General features: G+C 38.4%; 3 pseudogenes; all 3 read right to left on the reverse strand.

Moving 5' to 3' along the window:
* Positions 1 to 1,344: 1,344 nt before the first annotated feature.
* LOC139130929 (2-Hydroxyacid oxidase 1 pseudogene) lies at positions 1,345 to 3,663 on the reverse strand (annotated as a pseudogene).
* A 7,977-nt stretch (positions 3,664 to 11,640) lies between these two features.
* Positions 11,641 to 14,105, reverse strand: LOC139130924 (2-Hydroxyacid oxidase 1 pseudogene; annotated as a pseudogene).
* Positions 14,106 to 16,592: 2,487 nt separating this feature from the next.
* LOC139130925 (2-Hydroxyacid oxidase 1 pseudogene) lies at positions 16,593 to 19,312 on the reverse strand (annotated as a pseudogene).
* Between the last annotated feature and the right edge of the window lie 805 nt (positions 19,313 to 20,117).

Below are 20,117 nucleotides of genomic sequence, written 5' to 3' on the forward strand. Positions count from 1 at the left end.
CTCAAAGGGTTAAAGACGGACAGCAATTAAACAACATACACATCTGATGAGAACACCTCAACAGTAGCTTCATATTTTTAACCATAAGCAAACTAATTAACATGAACATCTCTTCAAATTTATTTCTACAAAATTATATCCTTCTAAGATCTAAAGTGTAAATGTTCATTGTCCCAGAAAGTGTCAGAACTTTCAAAAGGCTATTATATGCATGTTATTACTCATAAATAATACAGTTCGATTTGTTGCAGGAGTTGTACATTGTTTACGTGATTTTTAACGACCACAGTAAGACTATACGCCTTTTCCCTTTTTTGGTGTCAAACTATAATTTAGAGACGGGAGTCTGCAACCCTCGTAAACAATATACAGAGAAAGGATTCAACGCGCACGCGATAGCTAAGGCTGGCAGAGTTCCGAATGCGCGCTATTGCCCGTGAAATCGTTACCTTACATAGTTTTCTACGCACTATCGCCTTCTGCTCTCGTGCAAATGTTCGAAAGCTTTCAAGTCGGCCAATTTTCCATCTGTAAAAATGAATTTCGGCAGAATTGTATACAATGCCAAGATAAATAAGGCTAAGCATGCATTTTAGAAAATTCTCAATAATTTTTGAGATATGGCAGGAATAGGATTAAAAATTGTACGAAATTACAAAGTAGAATTTTGCCATTTCAAAACTTAGTGTGTATTTCACGGCCGACAAATCCATGCCCGGGACTGTAAAAGAGTATGCCAACAATCACTGAGTAAAATTTCAGGGGATTTTGAGTAAATTTGGAGTGGCTTAGGCCTAATCTTTTCAAAAACATGCTGTGCTAATCTGTATATCTATGACGTCACTCGTTCCATGACCGGTAACCATGCGTCTGCTCGGTTTTGGTGCCATTGTCTTGCATCTTCGGGTCAGTAAGTGCATAGAAACTCTTATTTTGCCGATTTTAGGAATTTTCCTTAGCAACCGTTGCCTAGATACTTGAATCCTTCGGTATCGCCCTGATATTACAATATTTATTGCAATAACATAAGCTACCAACCTTGCATTACATACAAACCACAAGAAAGTCATTCCGGGGTCAAAGACTATATAAACAGCCGCTGTAAAAAAAAAAACAAAAAAAGAGAAAAACTCAGGAATAATAAACTTGAAGAGGCCACGAATCGCATATAGCCTATATTTCGATTTTTCATCAACCTTACTACGAAAGAGACATTTTTACAATTCTATATATACATATAGGTATTATTTTTACATCTGCAAGTCGCTTCTTGCAATATCGAAACAACCTCGTCTGTCTTTCTATCGACAATTTCAAAATAAATAATTACATACGATGGCATGGTTTTGGGTAGCTATCATTTATTATTCCAAAAAATTGAACTAGTAAGAAATAAATCTTTTAAAACAGATACAACATAATGGAATTCCACAGCATTTCCAAAGCTAGGCTGGCGTAATTACACTACTATGTATGCCTGGCAAAAATCTACAAAAAATTATCAGATTAATGACTTACTGTTATTAAAAATCGTGTTAAATTATGTTGAAATGCTTTGAGCTTGTTAAAATAATATAACCTGAGTGTGAATATGAAGCAGTGTTACCGTATATTGACATTTCAATTATTGGCTGGACAGCGGTATAACTTTGCGTAACACAATTGGAGGTTGGGTTGATAGACAGGCTAATAAATGATATAATTCAATTGCCTTTGAAATTAACTTTAGACCAAAACCAAAACCAAGGCAAAACAATTTTCCGTTTTTCTTTTGTGTAAGTAAAATTTGAAATAGGAGAGATGAAGTATACAGGCCTCGTGAAAAAGATGTAAAGGAGAATAGGTTATACTTGAGTACATTAAATACAAAAAAAGAGCCGAAATATGTTACATTTTGGCAGAAGCCCAGAGCTGACTATAACAAACATGTTCTCTATACATTGACATATATAATTTACAATTTCTAAAGCTTCAAAGTAATTATACTTTGGCAAAATATTAAATCTTTAAATTTAATACCAAATTTTATAGCTGATATATCATATAAATCATGAATCACCTTATACAACATTCCACCCGACGAGTGTATTCTCTAATTATATATTTTTGCATATTGAGATTCATGCATTACATATTCTGCACTAATGTCGTTGATTTTAGAGCAACCGGATAAAGCCATTGCCAAGCTCAACTCATCCCTCAGAATCTGTAACACTTGTCTGGCTCCTTCTTCCCCGTCATATGCAAGCCCATAAATGATTGGTCTTCCAACAAATACAGCTTTTGCTCCCAAAGCCAATGCCTTGAAGACGTCTGTACCAGTACGTACACCGCTATCCATGTAGACTTCAACTTTACCACTAACTGCTTCAACGATCTTTGGCAGGACTTCTATTGTTGGTGGTGCGTAATCTAAATTTACACCACCGTGGTTTGACACCACAATACCAGCAACTCCTTGCTGCACTGCTAGTAAAGCATCTTCCGGGGTCAAAATGCCTTTGAGGATAATTGGCAGTTTGGTGATGGATTTCAGCCATCCAATACACTCCCATGTAAGTGAGGCATCGAACAAATCTATGGGAGGACTATCTTCTTGCTCGACGCCTTCTTTAGCTTCATCCTGAAGCTGATTTTGGAAATGTGCAAGATGTATTTGTGGTGGTATTTGCAATCCACCTGCATACAAATGACTACGTCGTTTTCCCATGACTGGCATATCCACCGTTAAAACCAATGCTTTGAAGCCAGCTGCCTCTGCCCTTCTCACCAGATTTTCAGATATTGAGCGAGGCCGAAAAATATACAACTGAAACCATCGAAGACAATTGGGAGCAGCCTCACTTACTTCCTCCAACGATTTTGTTGAGTATGTACTCAGCGCCATACACGTCTTCATTGCATTTGCTGCTTTGACAGAGGCCAATTCTCCCTCGTCATGGGCCAAGCACTGAATCCCTAATGGCCCAATACATACCGGGAAATCAATTTTCTGACCAAGAATTGATGTTGATAAATCTCTTTTTGAAACATCTCGCAGAACTCTTGGTTTTATCCAAAAACGACGGAACGCGTGTCTATTTTGCTTCAAACTCACTTCCTCATCTGCCCCGGAAGTATAATATGCCACGTTGTGCTTACTTAAGTGTTCTCTAGCATACTTTTCATAGTCATCCACACACACCAGCATCGGTTTTGACATGGTGAATCGAATTTTCGAATTTTACAAGCCTGAAATAGATTGAGGAAAGCAACTGTAAGATATATGACCAAAAGTGTGGATTTAATGGGTAGCAGTCAATAGTTATTTCTCCTGTGTGTGAATATGATGAATATTCTTTGTAACTGGGTCAAATGTGTGTAGTGGACAAACACAACACGCCTAGCCATTGACCTTTAGCAGCTTTAGCAAAGAAGGTTGCGGTGATTGGGAGTTCGGGGGATCTTAATGGCAGCTGTACTTTTCCCCGTCATTTGTACAACATTCATGTTCCTTGTGAGTAATATATATCGGTTGAAATGTTTGGTGAGCGGAAATGGAAACAGGGCGAACTTACCAGTTGGCGTTTGACGTACGGGCTCACAACGATACAATGGCTGTGAATACCGAATGCAAATGACAACCGCGGACCGGAAGGATAAAGTTCAGGGACATTACATTCGAAGACCGTTCACAAACAACTCTGGTGGGAGCTTGAGATTTGAGAGGAACTTGAAAAATAAAGTGTACGTTAGGAACGGAACGGAACTTGAAAGTACTGCAACACTAAAAGGGAACTTTGCAAAACATAATGTTGCTTAGTTTAAGGGTCGTACTTGAACAAAAATCACAGAAAAGTGTATACTAACAAAAATGTTCGCAGTCATGTATTCATTGCACATTGTATATTTAAAATGCTTTCTCACACCCATGAAGATTATCGGAAATCACGTAAAGCTCCTCTAGACACTTTGCTCGTGAAGAGAACATTGCTTGTTTAATATATACAAGAACAGACATGGTGATCTAGATTACAAGGACTCACTGGCATTGAGCACAATGTTTAACCTTGTTTGCGTTCTACACAAAATAATTTGTGCAAAACTCTCCAAGAGTGACATTGAACCAAAGGTGTGTAGTTAAGTTGCTAGACTGATGAGTACTTGTTGATGGCAGAGAGACTGTGTTCTGACAGACCGTATAGGACCCTGTGTCTACGATCCACACTGGGAGGCGAAGTAATTTCACAAGTGTACTTGCATGCATATATTGACAGGCTATTAGCTACATGCCTAAAATACATATTTTCTCTTTAGGCAAGTGAGTCAACTTAAAGAATTCTCTGGTCTGACGATCTTTAGTGAGACTCAGTGAAAGGCTAAAGGCTTGTAAGACATAATGTTGTACCAAAACATGCCAAGTGAATATATATACATTTAGTGTGTTCATGGTTCTCCGCATTGGCCAATTTGACAGTTGTTACGAGGGAAATGCCCTCTATCATTTTTCTAGTGACCAAGTAACATAGTTTGAATTCCCTTTGTTTTCTTCTGCTTATTTGCGTGACTAGGTGTTTACGAATCATGTATTTTTGTTGTATATAAACGTGTTCATTGCCACGTCACTTTGACTTTCCGCAAGTGCTGGGATCGTCGGAAGTCCACGTCCACTGAGTTTCCCAGTTTTGAAGACCGAGCCCGACTTTACTGACTTCTCCCGCTGGTGCCGAAATTGTGACTGCAGTCTAGAAACTTTGTGTTCCTGTTGACGCCTGAGGAAGTTTTGGTATAAGAGTTCCTGTGAGTAAATTACACTTATTTGGAAACGTCCTAGTGGTAAGAGTTGCATGCTGTGACTTTCTATGAGGATTATTTTACTTGTGCGTCGAGCTGCTACGTGGCTGTTCTCGATGGACTGATTCATCCGGACGGGGTTGGCACTATTTACCAGTGTGTTTCAAATTAAGAGAGCTCTCGTCGTCGGTCCTGTGGACACTTTCTTAAAGCTAAAGCAAATACATATTTTGTTACTTGGTCACGCTTAGAGTAGAGATAATTTCAATATTGTAAAGTTATTTTCTTGCTGCCACTACGTGACGTTCTTTAATTGAATAAGAATAAGGAAATGTTATCAATAACCTGTGTAAGTTTCCTTTATTTGACCATCTTTTGTTGCGGCCAGCGGGTCCGCTTGGAATTGTACCACTTTGATAAAGACAATGTAAGACAGCCATTTCCATTTGCCTTGCCGACTTCCCGTGGTCGTAACACAGTCTTTTGATTAACGTTATCTTTGCTACATATTTTTCTTGGCTGTTTCACTTACTTTAAATTGCTAACCCTAATGAATTATCTAGAGTGTATCTGCTTTTTCTAGGTTCGGCGATCCCCTACAGTTTGACTTAAATACATGTTAAAATCTATCTTAAATCCCCTACATTTTATGTTCCTTCGGCTCTTTTGGAAAGTTTGGTATTCGGTTTAGCCCAATGGCATGTACCTCTACCTCTGCATTCATCATCACATGTGATGTGAAGTTATTTGTCCCGGTTTTAAAATAGAACAAGGTATAAAATTGCCGCAAAGTGTGTTAAACCATGAAGAAAACATATGGATGTAGTCACCCAACAGCTTAACAAAGTCACTGATATGTTTCTTTACTTTTTAGTCATTTTGTTAAACATAAAGTCTTGGACTACGTTCCACATGATGCCCGCGACTGACATCAATCCCCCCGCATTTTCTTGACATGGATGATGTTTTAATATCCCTCGTGTACATCAAAGTCCGTGGCGTTGTCGTAGAGACTTCAGCTTCTTCATTATCCAGCAAAGTAAAGTGGAAAGCAAGGACACATTGGTTCACATTTTATACCATTTATTTAACGAGATTTACAGATTTATCGTTCACAACATTTTGTCACAAATCTTTAATATCAATCAATGTACATCAGAAAGAGAGAGCTACGCCTAGAGTTCCTCGTTTAAAGAAATAAAATGTGTCATCCGGACTGCAGATACACTTTGCATTGTCACAACAAAAACAAGGCAATACAGTATTCCTTGTTTTATGCACAATTTCAAATAGGAGAAATAAAGTATGCGGGCCTCGTGAACAAGTTGTAAAGGAGAAGACGTTACCCTTGATTACATTAAATAGAAAAAATTGAAGTGATTTTACTGTTTGACAGAATTCCTCAACTGATTACAACAAACATGTTGCCTATACATATCCTGTACAAATATGAGGCTCCAAAGTAATTTTACTCGGGCAAAATGTTACCTTTAATATCAAATTTGAGACGATACAGTCCTCTTCATTAATTAGGTCTATGATAAAAATACTTTGATACAGATGGCGCTCAATGGACCAGAATGAGTTCCATGATGGTGAAAACATAAAACCAACGTAGGTCGCCATCCTAATTACAAAAGGTCATTAAATGAGCCTCAACTAGGAATTGATCGACAGGATGTTGCCAAACATTTTTGCATACTATCCTAACTCTAACAGATTATCACCGGTACCATATTTCATAAAGTTTGATGCAGTATTTACAACACTATGAGATCAACACTGTATCAAGTTTCATCAAATTTGACGCAGTATTTGTGGATATATCACTCTAATTAGGAAAGTTCATTACATATGCAATTAAAAATTAATTAAATTGACACTGATACTGTCTTTTTTACTGTTAAAGCAATGTGAGCTTAACATCTGTACCAAGTTTCATGAAATTTGATGCAGTATTTCTTGACACATCAGCATAATTACGAAACTTCAGTAATTGACATGATACTGCTACATGACGTGAAACAAATTGACGTGCATACGTATCAAATAGGTCAATGCCCTTGTACCAACTTTAAATGATACTGGTGCAAATATGTCTGAGTTATGGCTCTGTACATGAAAAAATCGTAACAAAATCGCCGCCATGCAGCCATATTTGATCTTACTGTCTTAAAAAATCAGTATGCATATGTATGACATAAATCAATGTCCATGTACCGGTACCAACGTTGAATAAAATTGGCTGAGACTTGCCAGAGTTATGGCTCTCGACATGAAAAAATCCATGACAAAATGGCCAAAATGTGGCCATATTGGATCATATCGTGAAACAAATCGACGTACATATGTATAACATAAGTCGATGTCCTTGTGCCAACTTTGAATAAATTCGCTTTCCGATTCAAAATAGCACCGAGATTTCTTAATGAATCTGAAAATATAATGTCACAGTGACCGATTCTCAGACTATCTAACTTTAAGGTTTCAATGGTGGCGAGAAGTGAACAACATCTATCTTGTCATCATTCAGACAAGCATGTTGGATTTCATCCAACCGCGAACGTTATCAACACATGCAAAGTTCAACACCATTTCGAATGTCGTCAAGTGTGTTGCAGACGACATAGATATGCGTATCGTCCACGTACATCGTACAATCGAGTCCATGATTTACGATGATGTTTTCCAATGGTGCCGTATAGAGAGTAAACACGACTGGACCGACCACAGATTCTTGTGAGATACCACATTTCATGCGTGAACGTTCAGATGATACAGATCCAACCTTTTAAATGAACGAAATCAAGACAAATCGGTGCCAGTGATAAAGTCGCCTATGATAACGGTGCGTGACTATGCAGAATTCCAGAAAACGGAGTAGTGAAAGCCCTATGTTTATAACCGATTTAATGTGTAATTTTGATGCCCTTATGAGAAGGCATCCACAGTCTTGGACGAAGACTTTCTGTGTATAGCAACATCATTGTGCGTTGTGTGTTTGAACTATTGAATTACAAGTCTGAAATGGGCAAGCTATTGAACAAACTACTTTTTGTTTGACTCATCTAGCATCTATAACAGTTTTCAATACATGACAAGTATTGACTATGAACAGGATCAGGCCAAGCACTGCACCTTGCTGTTACCACCATCTATGGTCACAGACTGGTATCCGCTAGTGAGACAGGATATTTTCGATCGAAGTGCTGTACCTCTAAGCTGTGAAAATATCTTTATAGGAGCAGCAGGTCGTGGTCAGTTGTGTCAAAAGCAGCCGACAAATCTATATATAACTTTGTTGAGCTCAAAACAATTTTACAAACCTTCTGAAACCTAAAAACTCTTAAAGTTCTCCAGGAAAAGGTAAAGAAGGGACTTTTTCCTAAGAATCTGCATGTTAATATCTATAGGAACGAGCAAAGTGAATTTCAAAAGAACTGCACAGGCGGTTTCTAGGAAGATTTATGACTACCAATGAAAAATAAAGGCAAAAAATTATCTGAAAATGCAGATGGGTAGAGGTAAAATTTTTCAGGCTTTTTATGTATGTAATCATGAAAAAAGTGTCAGGATCTGTTTTGGGAAGACCGGCATGATGCACACACATGCTAGATGCCAGTGCTAGTTCCAAATTTAGTGATGATACACAGCACTGGAGATATCCCATGATTCATTATGATTTGTACCACTGATGATTATTTAGGGAAGTCTACCATGTCTCTCATGTATACACAGAGTCATAGATTAGTTTTAAAATTCTGAAAACGTACTTTTAAGCACAGCTATCTTCTCTTTTCCATTTTAAATGATTTGGAAATTATGCTTAATTGAGAGAGGAGATAGTATTTTTGTAAAATTTTCCACAGATTGTGTCCTCAATCATACAGAATAATGTAATAGAAAGAGGAGAGACTAGTTGCACCTGTTTTATAAAACAAACAGATGTTTATTTTCTCTAATAGAAATGGCAAAAGAAATCTATATGCTGACTTTTCTCAGAGAACGACCCCTTCCAAAATGTACCTACAGAATATGTGACTTTTGTGGTAATTTAATGATTATTTAACGCTTATTTTCAAAGTTTTACTATATCTAAACGTAATTTTACTACATATTACTAAACGATCTTTATATGCCTTCTTTCACTACTTATATGCAGAATAGAAAAAGTTAAAGAAAAGCAACCTTCATTAGTACAAATCAAACAGAATTGTGGGCAATTTGTGCTGTGCGCATGATACCATAGTTTGTCAATCACCGATTTTGTTGTTTGTTTAAAAATTGCTTTGACTCTACTGGACGAAAAAATGTTTCCAGGTAACCTTGGGGGAATACAATTGCTGCAAGGATGTGTGAATAAAAGTGTTGCCATACCTATTTCCTCCAGCCGCCACCCCCCTCGAAATCAAATGGTCCACCTCTTATGAGGGATAATTCTCCGTATGAATTGGCACTTTTCCTGACATCATTTCGTTATTCTGCAAAAAGCTGTTTAACTACCGGCAAATCGAATTCAGTTTGAGGTTTTATCAAAAATAATAAAATGTCATAAGTTATATTGATACTTTCCGTTGATAACGTCAGTTAAGATTAGTCTTACTTTCTCCAGTCTTAGAGTCTCGACTGTGTAATGTAACCCCAAAACCCTAGGGTGAATTATATCAATTTTTCCAGCAGACTGCCAAAAACAGAACAGTCAAACATGTTGTAGTACAGGGCCATTCTACAGAATGCACCGACCGCTGTCATATTAATGACGATGGTGCCACAACATTAGCATAAAGGCTACATTGGTAAAAATACTGAATGGCTCGATCTCACCCTTTATGTAGAATAGCTCCATGGAGGTGAAATCTTGAGGAACAGGCGAATCTGGCATTTTCATGAACTCTTTACTTTGTCATCTGAATACAATCATGAAATGTCAATAACATGCAGTTCTTAAATTTTGTAATGAAGACTGAACTGTGCAAATGGCTTTATAGTCAGGACGCCGGCATGGCATGGTGTCTTTATTCAACCTATAAATCACAGACAAAGAGAAACAGGCTAGCAACAGACATTGTTCAAGGCGTAAAGCGGTTACGTTACCCATCCATGTTCGCCTCGCCTCAGGTAGCTCTCGCCTCTCTTTTCCGGAGAGTACCGACCATGCATCATTCGGTAATCTTCAGATTTTCGCCAATTGTCAAGCGAAAGTGTATTCGGCAAGGTTTGTGTTGTTGTTGTCGTGTGGTGCTGAGCGGAATTGGCGTGCTGGCGAAAACGGGAGTGTTTTGAGCTTCATGATCAGGAAAGTGAGTTTTACCATTTTAAACATTCCTCTCATATTTTTATGAATATATAATGAGTGTGTTTGAACCAAATTTGAAAGTCTTTTATCGATACTGTCTGGTTTTACTCAATGGTTTACGTTCAGTCATACCGCCTTTTACATGTTCGTCAAGGAAGGACATGTTTATGAAACTGCTGGCGTGTTATGTTTTGATCGGCGTGAAGTAGTGTTTCTGGCCTGAGAGCTCACAAAGTAACTATGGTTGCTACGCGACTGGCAGCACGATGCCATCTCGTCGTATTTTTCGCATAATCTCGTGCAATTATCAACCACAAACAAAATCTCCTAAACGTTTAACACCTTTGAAGCTCATTTTAATATGAAAAGGCCTTAGTCTACCGAGACGACCATGGAACAAAAGGCATGCCGTGTTGCTAGTCTTTTTCTCTATTTGTCTGTGACCTAATGCAAGACGTGTCTCGATGTTTTCGAATATGTAGGAATGCACACGGGTAAGATCGATATCTGTTCCGAAATGTTACATTATATGATACCGAATTCTAGGGCAATATAGACTTCACTGTCAATACAACAACATTTGTGAGTGTATCCATCAACTCTAATGCTCGCTCCGGAATCTACGGCACATTGATACGGATGTAACGAAGTTGCACACAGAAAGATCACTCCGCGTATGTGCGTATAGATATGATCAAGGGGGTCAAACAAATAAATGCGAAAGAAATTTCAGAAGGATACTCAAGTTCTGTTCCTGCGAAGCTCCATATTTCAATACCACACCGCAGTGGAAATGGTGGAGAAGCAATGACACTTGCAGAGCCAATGCAAGGCGTAAAAATTTGCTTTACCATTAATAAGAAACGAGATTTGTAATTTGCGCGTCTCTTTGCTGAGAAGAAGGCAAAATTTAAAATTGAAGTTATTTAAGTTATGTAAAGGGCACACATGCATGGAAAACTCATAATTATTTAATAATCGTTCTGTAAAACGATATGTGTTCATTCCATAAACGTGTATTCTAATTACCATATGAACTGGTATAGGCCGCAAGTTTCATAGAAGACAAAGCACTAGGAGGAATAATGTTGTTTCATCACCTCATTAGGAAGAATACATACATAGATAAAGTCGACAAACAGCTTAGCAAAGCCAAGGATATGTCTCTGTACTGTAAACGCGCAAAGTTATTTTGTTAAAGGTATACTGTCACCTGTTCCAATTTTGCCACAGTTACCATGGAAAGAGAAAATCTAACCAATCACAGATTTTGAGCGGGTGGCCGCTTTTTAAAAACAGCGCCCTCACATGGACATTTTGAATACCAAGGAACGCCTCTTTGACCATATATGGGCATATTTAGATTACAGGTGACTGTATACATTTAAACATACGAATTTTTGTATTAAGTTCCATATGATGCATGTGACTGACATCAAATTTCCGCATTTTCTTGGCGTGTACATGTGTTAACAACCCCCGTGTAGGCCCTACACCTAAGTCGTGGCATTGTCATAGGGACTTCATCTTCTTCATTATCTCGCAAAATAAAGAGAAAACCACGATAGCTTAGTGCACATTTCATACCATTTATTTAACAAGATTTAAATATCTATCGTCCACAACACTTTTCCCCTCTATAGTATCTGTCAAAACATGAAGAAAGGGAGGGCCACTCATAGAGTTCCTGATTTAAAGAAATAAAATAGTCAATCCAGACAGCAGACATACTAGTGTAAAATTCGCTGTCATCCTTCCACACCCAAACACGATTAGAAGAATTAAAATAAAGTCAATAAATTTTGCTTCCTTTTAAAGACGAACGGTATGCCTTTCTATTATGTTGTCATTTTTTCCACGTTTTCTTTTATTATTGTCAACAATAAGTAATCCACTTTGAATAACAATGTAACGGCAATCCACAGCCACAAAATTGTATCTCTCTCAATCTAATATAAAAGCTCTAATAAAAGTCCCCGACATTTTAAAAATCAAAACATACCATTAGATATAAATGATATAATTAAAGTGACATGGAAAATAACTTGAGACGTTATCACAACCAAAGCAATGCAATACAATTTTCCGTTTTTCTTTTGTGTAAGTAAAATTTGAAATAGGTAAAATGAAGTATGCAGGCCACGTGAACAAGATGTAAAGGAGAAGAAGCTATCCTTGATTACATTAAATAGAAAGAGCCGAAATATGTTACATTTTGACAGAAGCCCGCAACTGACTACAACAAACCTGTTCTCGATACGTTGACATAATTTCCAATATAAAGCTTCAAAGTAATTATACTTGGGAAAAATATTAAACCTTCAAATTTAACATCAAATTTTATATATTTGATATATCGTATAAATCATGAATCATCTTATACAATATCACACCCAATAACTTCATTCTCTAATTATATAATTTTGCATATTGAGATTCATGCATTACGTATTCTGCACTAATGTCGTTGATTTTAGGGCAACCAGACAAAGCCATTGCCAAGCTCAACTCATCCCTCAGAATCTGTAACACTTGTTTGGCTCCTTCTTCTCCAGCATATGCAAGCCCATAAATGATTGGTCTTCCAACAAATACAGCTTTTGCTCCCAAAGCCAATGCCTTGAAGACGTCTGTACCAGTACGTACACCGCTATCCATGTAGACTTCAACTTTACCCTTGACTGCTTCAACAATCTTTGGAAGGACTTCTATTGTTGGTGGTGCATAATCTAAGTGTCCAGCTCCGTGATTCGACACCACAATACCAGCAACTTCATGCTGCACTGCTAATAAGGCATCTTCTGGGGTCAAAATGCCCTTCAGTATAATTGGCAGTTTGGTGATGGATTTCAGCCATCCAATACACTCCCAGGTTGCTGAGGCATCTATCAATCCCCCGGCACCAAAAGAATCCGGCCTGGCGTCTTCGTCAACTTCTTCCTTAAGCTCCTTTGGAAGATTTGGAAGGTCTAAGTGAGATGGCAGTTGAAATCCACCTGCGTACAATTCTTGACGCCGTTTTCCCAAGACTGGTAGATCCACTGTCAACACCAATGCTTTGTAACCACCGGCCTCTGCCCTTCTAACCAGATTTTCAGATATTGTTCGAGGTCGCAAAATGTATAACTGACACCATCGAAGACAATTAGGAGCAGCCTCACTAACATCCTCCAGGGATTTTGTTGAGTATGTACTCAATACCATACACGTCTGCATAGCATTTGCTGCTTTGACAGAGGCCACTTCTCCCTCGTCATGGGCCAAGCATTGCATCGCTAATGGGCCAATACAAATTGGGAAATCAATTTTCTGACCAAGCATTGATGTTGATAAATCTCGTTTTGAGACGTCTCGCAGAACCCTTGGTTTTATCCAAAAACGACGAAACGCTTGTCTATTTTCCTTTAAGCTCACTTCCTCGTCTGCTCCAGAAGTATAATATGCCACGTTGTGCTTATTTCGATGCTTCCTCGCATACTCTTCATAGTCATCCACACACACCAGCATTGGTTTGGTCATGATGAGTTTAATTTATGGTTTCACAAGCCTAAAATGGATTAATCAAAAAAGCATGTGTAACATATTAATCAAAGGTGTTGCTTCAGTCAGTGTCAGTCAAGAAAGGACTTTCCGGAGCGTGATGGCAATGAATTGTTATTCAATATCACTTGGTTAGATCAAATCACTCTCCTTTCTCCTGAATGGATAGACCATGATGTAATGTATGTGGTAGACAAAAGTACAGTTAACAAGTACTGTAAATCTGTGACCTTCAACAAAGTAGGTCGGTAATGGGAAGGTCGGGGAAAACTAGTCGTACGTACTTTTCCAATGTTATGTGTGCAAGATGTTTGTTCGTTCTCAGTAAAATAATTCTGATCAGCAATTAATTGACGAGAGAACGGAAACACAGCCAATTCTTACCTTTTGATTTACCATACATGAAATCAGAATGATGCGATTGGTGTAGTGCTTCAATTGGACTGGCAAGCTGTTGTATCGCACTTCCGTGATGTGCAACTGTGCGCCAAATACCACAGACTGGTGCAATTGGTGCGCATCCTGTTGATATAAATTCTCATCATGTACAATGACGTCACTGTCCCTCTATATTTTTACCACCAGAAATTTGTCACCTAAATTTTGCACTTTTCTAACTATGTATGAATTATATAATTGAATTCATACAATATGGGCTCATTGAGTTGAGTCGACACCAGTATGCTGTTACGGTTGTCATGCCACCAATATGTTTCACTCATTTGTATAAATGTCTCGGGGACACTTGCGCAGATAACTTGCAAACCAGGCCGAGTTTTGATTATGTCTAACATAGAAATCCGCGCTACGCTCGCTCGTGCGTGTGAAAAACACAACCGGGAGCTAGGTCATGTGTCGAGCAGCACTCTATTGCTCAGTATAAATGTCCGTTGCTAAGTTACATAAGCTCTGCCCATCATCCCAAAGCCTTATACTTTTGTTTGTGAATGTTTATCAAGGCTTTGGTTTGGATATAAATGTATTCTCCTCTAGACTGAATCGTTCTGGTGGATTCTGAAAGTCGATGGGTCAGAGCCCGACTTCGTGTACCGGTACACATCGACCTTCTGAGGCGGTGTTTGTCTCTAGTCATGTCACCTTATAATTTTTATCCAGCACCATGGCCCAGTCTGAGTACTTTGACTGAGCAAAGGGAGTTGGTTCATATATAGTCAGCTCCTGGACACGTCTCTGTGATTTGTTGTGCTGTTTTATTCTCAGTATAAGGACGCGAGTATGGGGATAATTCTCCGCATGAATAGTCACTTTTAGTGACCTCATTTCGTTGATCTGTAAAAACTATTAACTATGCTAGCATACTGAATTCAGTTTGAGGTTTTATCTTCCAAAAATGTATATCAGTGTCAAAGGTCGAATTTGTACTTTTTGTTGGTAATATCAGTCATATTCACACTTACTCTCACTTTTTCCAGTCGTGGAGTCTCATGACTGTGAGTATAGTAACGCCTTTGTGGAAATATTTCAGATTTTTTCCAGCAGACTGCGAAAAACAGAACAGTTAAATGCATGTGCAGAACAAATCGACAGATGTCACATCAATGGCGAAGGTGACAGAACATTAGCATAAGGCCACCATCGGTAAGAACACTGAATGGCAGTTTCTCGTCCATTATGTAGTGGCCCCAACCTCTTATATCTATTATATTCGTGTGACGCCGACTGATAACGAATTCACAACAAAAAATCAGACAATGCAGGTGAAAAGCCTTGATTTGAAACCTAACAAATTTAAGGAAACATGTTTTCGCACAAGTGATCAGAGACTGTGCACGGAGTCAAACTAGCTATTGAAATTTCTCGCGAGCACCACGCCACGCGGTCCCTTTGCAGTGCACACTGGAGAGGATCCTATTCACGAATTATCTGGAAAGTACGATGAGTTTTATTGATCGGGAAATCATATCACTGCTAATTTAAATAGTTAGCTTAAAATCCATGTGTTGATTTGCCAAAAATCGTCGATAGGCATGTTGAAAGGAACAACCAGCGACATGTTTGGTTTTTCAAGATGCATATTTATAATATATTTAAGTAATAAACACCACACTCGGCGACGGTTACCGCGAGGTTTTGATCCGTTTACGACATATATGTGCACGTACGATGGTAAGTACATGGAGTGACCTTGTCAAAATCGAGTTGTATACCTGTTGCTTAAGTGGTTTATGTCTATTATCTTAGTAAGAAATTAAATTTCTGGCGTGAAACTTCTGAAAGGGAATTTTCTGAAGCTGACAGCTAAAACCGTGCTATATTGCGAATATAGGGGGTATTTTCACGTCTCGACCAACTGCACCATCCATATACTGGTATGATATAATTTTATATATTTCGTTGCAAGGCATACATATCTTCAATTGTAGATTTAGAAAACTTATGAGATATTTACATCGCACATAGCCCAACACTACTACAAAAATGAAACCGCTTCAGGCCTTATTCAGCTTTGTCGGATTGCTCTTCTAGCACGGATTCTCAAAGCTGGCGAACAAAACAGGATGCGCCTCCTCGTGAATGGCTCCATAGAGGTGAAAGCTTAGGAAACAGGTGAATCTGGCATTCTCATGAACATTTTACTTTGTTCTGAAGTCAATTGTAAAATGTCAACGACATGTAGCCTCATAAATTGTATGTGGACAAAAGCAAAGTGCTATGAATTCAAAACAAATTCATGCAAAAGAAGTTTCAGAAGGGTACCCAAGTTTTGTTTGTTCGAAACTGCATCGCAAAAACCATACCAGAGTGGAGATGGTGAAGACGTAATGACACTTGCAGAGCTATTACAAGGCATAAACATTTGATTTGCCAGGAATAACAACGGGATTTCTAATTTGTTTTCAAACAAGGGAAACAATTGCCTGTGACTTTGTTCAGAAAATGTAAAATTTAAGTTGAAAGTGATTTCAGTTATTGAACGGACACACATACAAAATACTTACCACATCGACGGTCTTCATGATGATTTTTTAAAGATATGTGTGTTTATTCCATAACATGTATTCTAAATATTATTATTATAAGAACTAGTTGAGGCCCAACGTTTCATAGAAGACAAAAAGTTTGGATGAATAATATTGTTTAGCTACCTGATATCCTGGGGTAATGAAGAATACAAGCATAAAGTAAAAAAACAGCTTACAAAGTCACTTATGTTTTTTTGTACTGTAAACGTCCGCTGTGATTTTATTAAACAAAGTTTTGTTCTAAGTTCAACATGATGCCTGTGACTGACATCGAAGTCCCGAATTTTCTTGACGTATACATGTCTTAATAACCCTTCGTGTACACCTAAGGCCGTTGCACTGTCATAGATATTCATCTTCATTATTATCTCAAGAACTGAAGTGAGAAAAAGAATAGACTAGTTCACATAGCCTTTATTTAACGAGATTTACAGGTTTATCGCCCACAACACTTTTGTCGCCATCTTTAATATCATTGAAGAAAGTTTATGAGAAAGCGAGTGTCACTCCTAGAGTTCCTCACATTAAAAATAAAATGGTCAATCCGGACAGTCGGTATACTTGGCATTGTCACAACAAAACAAGGCAATGCAGCTTTTCTTATTTAATGTACAGTTTGATATAGGAGAAATAAAGTATGCAGGCCTCGACAACATGATGTAAAGGAGAAGATGTTACCTTCAATTACATTAAATAGAAAGAGTCGATTTGGTGTTACACTTATTTGACATTTTCTCGCGACTGATTACAACAAACACGGACATTGACATATATCCTCTACAATGTATGAAACATCAACGTAATTACACTTGAACATTAAACCTTTAGGCCTAATATCAAATTGTTTAGCTGATGTATCATATTAGCCCATGAATCACATGATACAACATCATTCCCAACAAGTGCATTCTCTAATTATATAATTTTGCATATTGAGATTCATGCATTATGTATTCTGCACTAATGTCGTTGATTTTAGAGCAACCAGACAAAGCCATTGCCAAGCTCAACTCATCCCTCAGAATCTGTAACACTTGTCTGGCTCCTTCTTCCCCAGCATATGCAAGCCCATAAATGATTGGTCTTCCAACAAATACAGCTTTTGCTCCCAAAGCCAACGCCTTGAAAACGTCTGTACCTGTACGTACACCGCTATCCATGTAGACTTCAACTTTACCCTTGACTGCTTCAACAATCTTTGGAAGGACTTCTATTGTTGGTGGTGCATAATCTAAGTGCCCACCTCCGTGGTTAGACACCACAATACCAGCAACTTCACGCTGCACTGCTAATAATGCATCTTCTGGGGTCAAAATACCTTTTACTATAATTGGTAGTTTGGTGACAGATTTCAGCCACCCAATACACTCCCAGGTTATTGAGGCATCTATCATTCCCCCGGGAGCAAAATATTCTGCTCCGAATTCTTCGTCAGCTTCTTCTTCAAGCTGCTTTGGAAGATTTGGAAGGTCTAAGTGAGGTGGTAGTTGAAATCCACCTGCGTACAATTCAGCACGGTGTTTTCCCAAGACTGGCATATCCACCGTCAACACCAATGCTTTGTAACCAGCCGCCTCTGCCCTTCTCACCAGATTTTCAGATATTCTGCGAGGCCGCAACATGTACAACTGAAACCATCGAAGACAATTAGGGGCAGCCTCACTTACTTCCTCTAAAGATTTTGTTGAGTATGTACTCAGCGCCATACACGTCTTCATAGCGTTTGCTGCTTTGACAGAGGCCACTTCTCCCTCGTCATGGGCCAAGCATTGCATCGCTACTGGCCCGATACAAATTGGGAAATCAATTTTCTGACCGAGAATTGATGTTGATAAATCTCTTTTTGAGACGTCTCGCAGAACCCTGGGTTTTATCCAAAAACGACGGAATGCTTGTCTATTTTCCTTTAAGCTCACTTCCTCGTCTGCCCCGGAAGTATAATATGCCACGTTGTGCTTACTTAAGTGTTCTCTAGCATACTTTTCATAGTCATCCACACACACCGGCATCGGCTTTGACATGGCGAATCGAATTTTCGAATTTCACAAGCCTGAAATGGATTAAGGAAAGCAACTGTAAAGTATATATGACCAAAAGTGTTGCTTCAACGGTTAGCAGTCAATAATTGATTCTCCTGTGTGTGTGTGTGTGTGTGAATACGTTGAATATTCTTTGTAACTGGGTCAAATGTGTGTAGTGGAAATACACACCACGCCAACAGCCACTGACCTTGAGAAAAGATATAGTTGCAGTGATTAGAAGCTCGGGGACGGGGGGAAATCGTAATGGCAGCTATACTTTTCCACGTCATTTGTGCAACATGCATCTTCTTTGTGAGTAAACTATACTGGTTCAAACGTTTGATGAGCGGAAATGGAAACAGGGCAAACTCTTACCTTTCAGCGTACGACGTATGGGATCCAAACGACACAATGACTGCGAATATTTAATGCAATGACAACATCGGACCTGAAGGGTAAAGTTCAGGGTCTGAAAACACCACAGCTATGGACCCACAGCTAGACAGCCGCGAGCCTCAAAATATTTAATGCCAGCAATATTCCTGTGCCTGGTGATCTCTAGCTGCATGATAATTGTAGCCTTGGTTGGCCGTGGGGCTTGGGCTTCTGTCGTGCGGCTCGCGCCTTGCCCCAACCAAGATCAAGGCGCGAGCCGCACTACAGAAGCTCAAGCCCCATAGCGAACCATGGTTTTTCTCGAGGGTCTATGGGCCAACCAAGGCTACAATTATTGCAGCTAGGTGATCTCTAGAGTGGTCATTCGCTATGATGTACGGTAAAGCTATGGAGTTCAGTATTTGTGCTGTGAACAGAGCGTATAGGGGAAAGTGATAGAATCAAGCTGCTTTAGCCAGGATAATTCAATTTAACAACAAATAGGGAGCACAATGTAAACTGGAATATGAAATGCTCTGTCAAGCAGAGTCACTAAATACACATATGCTCATCCATGTTTTACTTTGCCGTATTGCCTGTTCGAAAACTCCTATAGATCCTTTAAATGTAAACTTGTATTTATATATATATATATATATATATATATATATATATATATATATATATATATATATATATATATTCTATTATTTCAGGTATGCGCTACATTTAGGGTCTATTTTTAGATGAGAATTTAGAACAGATAGACGAGCAAAATACACGAGTGAAATTGTGAAATATGCCGTATACATGGTGACAAGAGACTCATTTTTTTTTACCGGAACGTACTTGTAACTTTAACACAATATTAACTCAATTAGTAAACTCCGATCTAATTAACGAATGATTTTACACACATTAAAGGTAACTAGTTGTAGACTGCTTTTTCTAGTTTATTATACACTTAATGTCGATTTACGGAGGCCTTTTACAAACAAGGTATCCACTTCAATACCAGACTTTCGAAGTGTAGGCTCTACAGATAAGTTTCTATGCCTATGAATTGATTGTGCAATTTCATTTACAAGGAGTTTTATGTTTTGTTTTTTCCTTAATCAAGCATAATTT

Source organism: Ptychodera flava, chromosome 4 (assembly GCF_041260155.1).
Source record: "Ptychodera flava strain L36383 chromosome 4, AS_Pfla_20210202, whole genome shotgun sequence".
In the NCBI taxonomy this organism is placed as follows: Eukaryota; Metazoa; Hemichordata; class Enteropneusta; family Ptychoderidae; genus Ptychodera; species Ptychodera flava.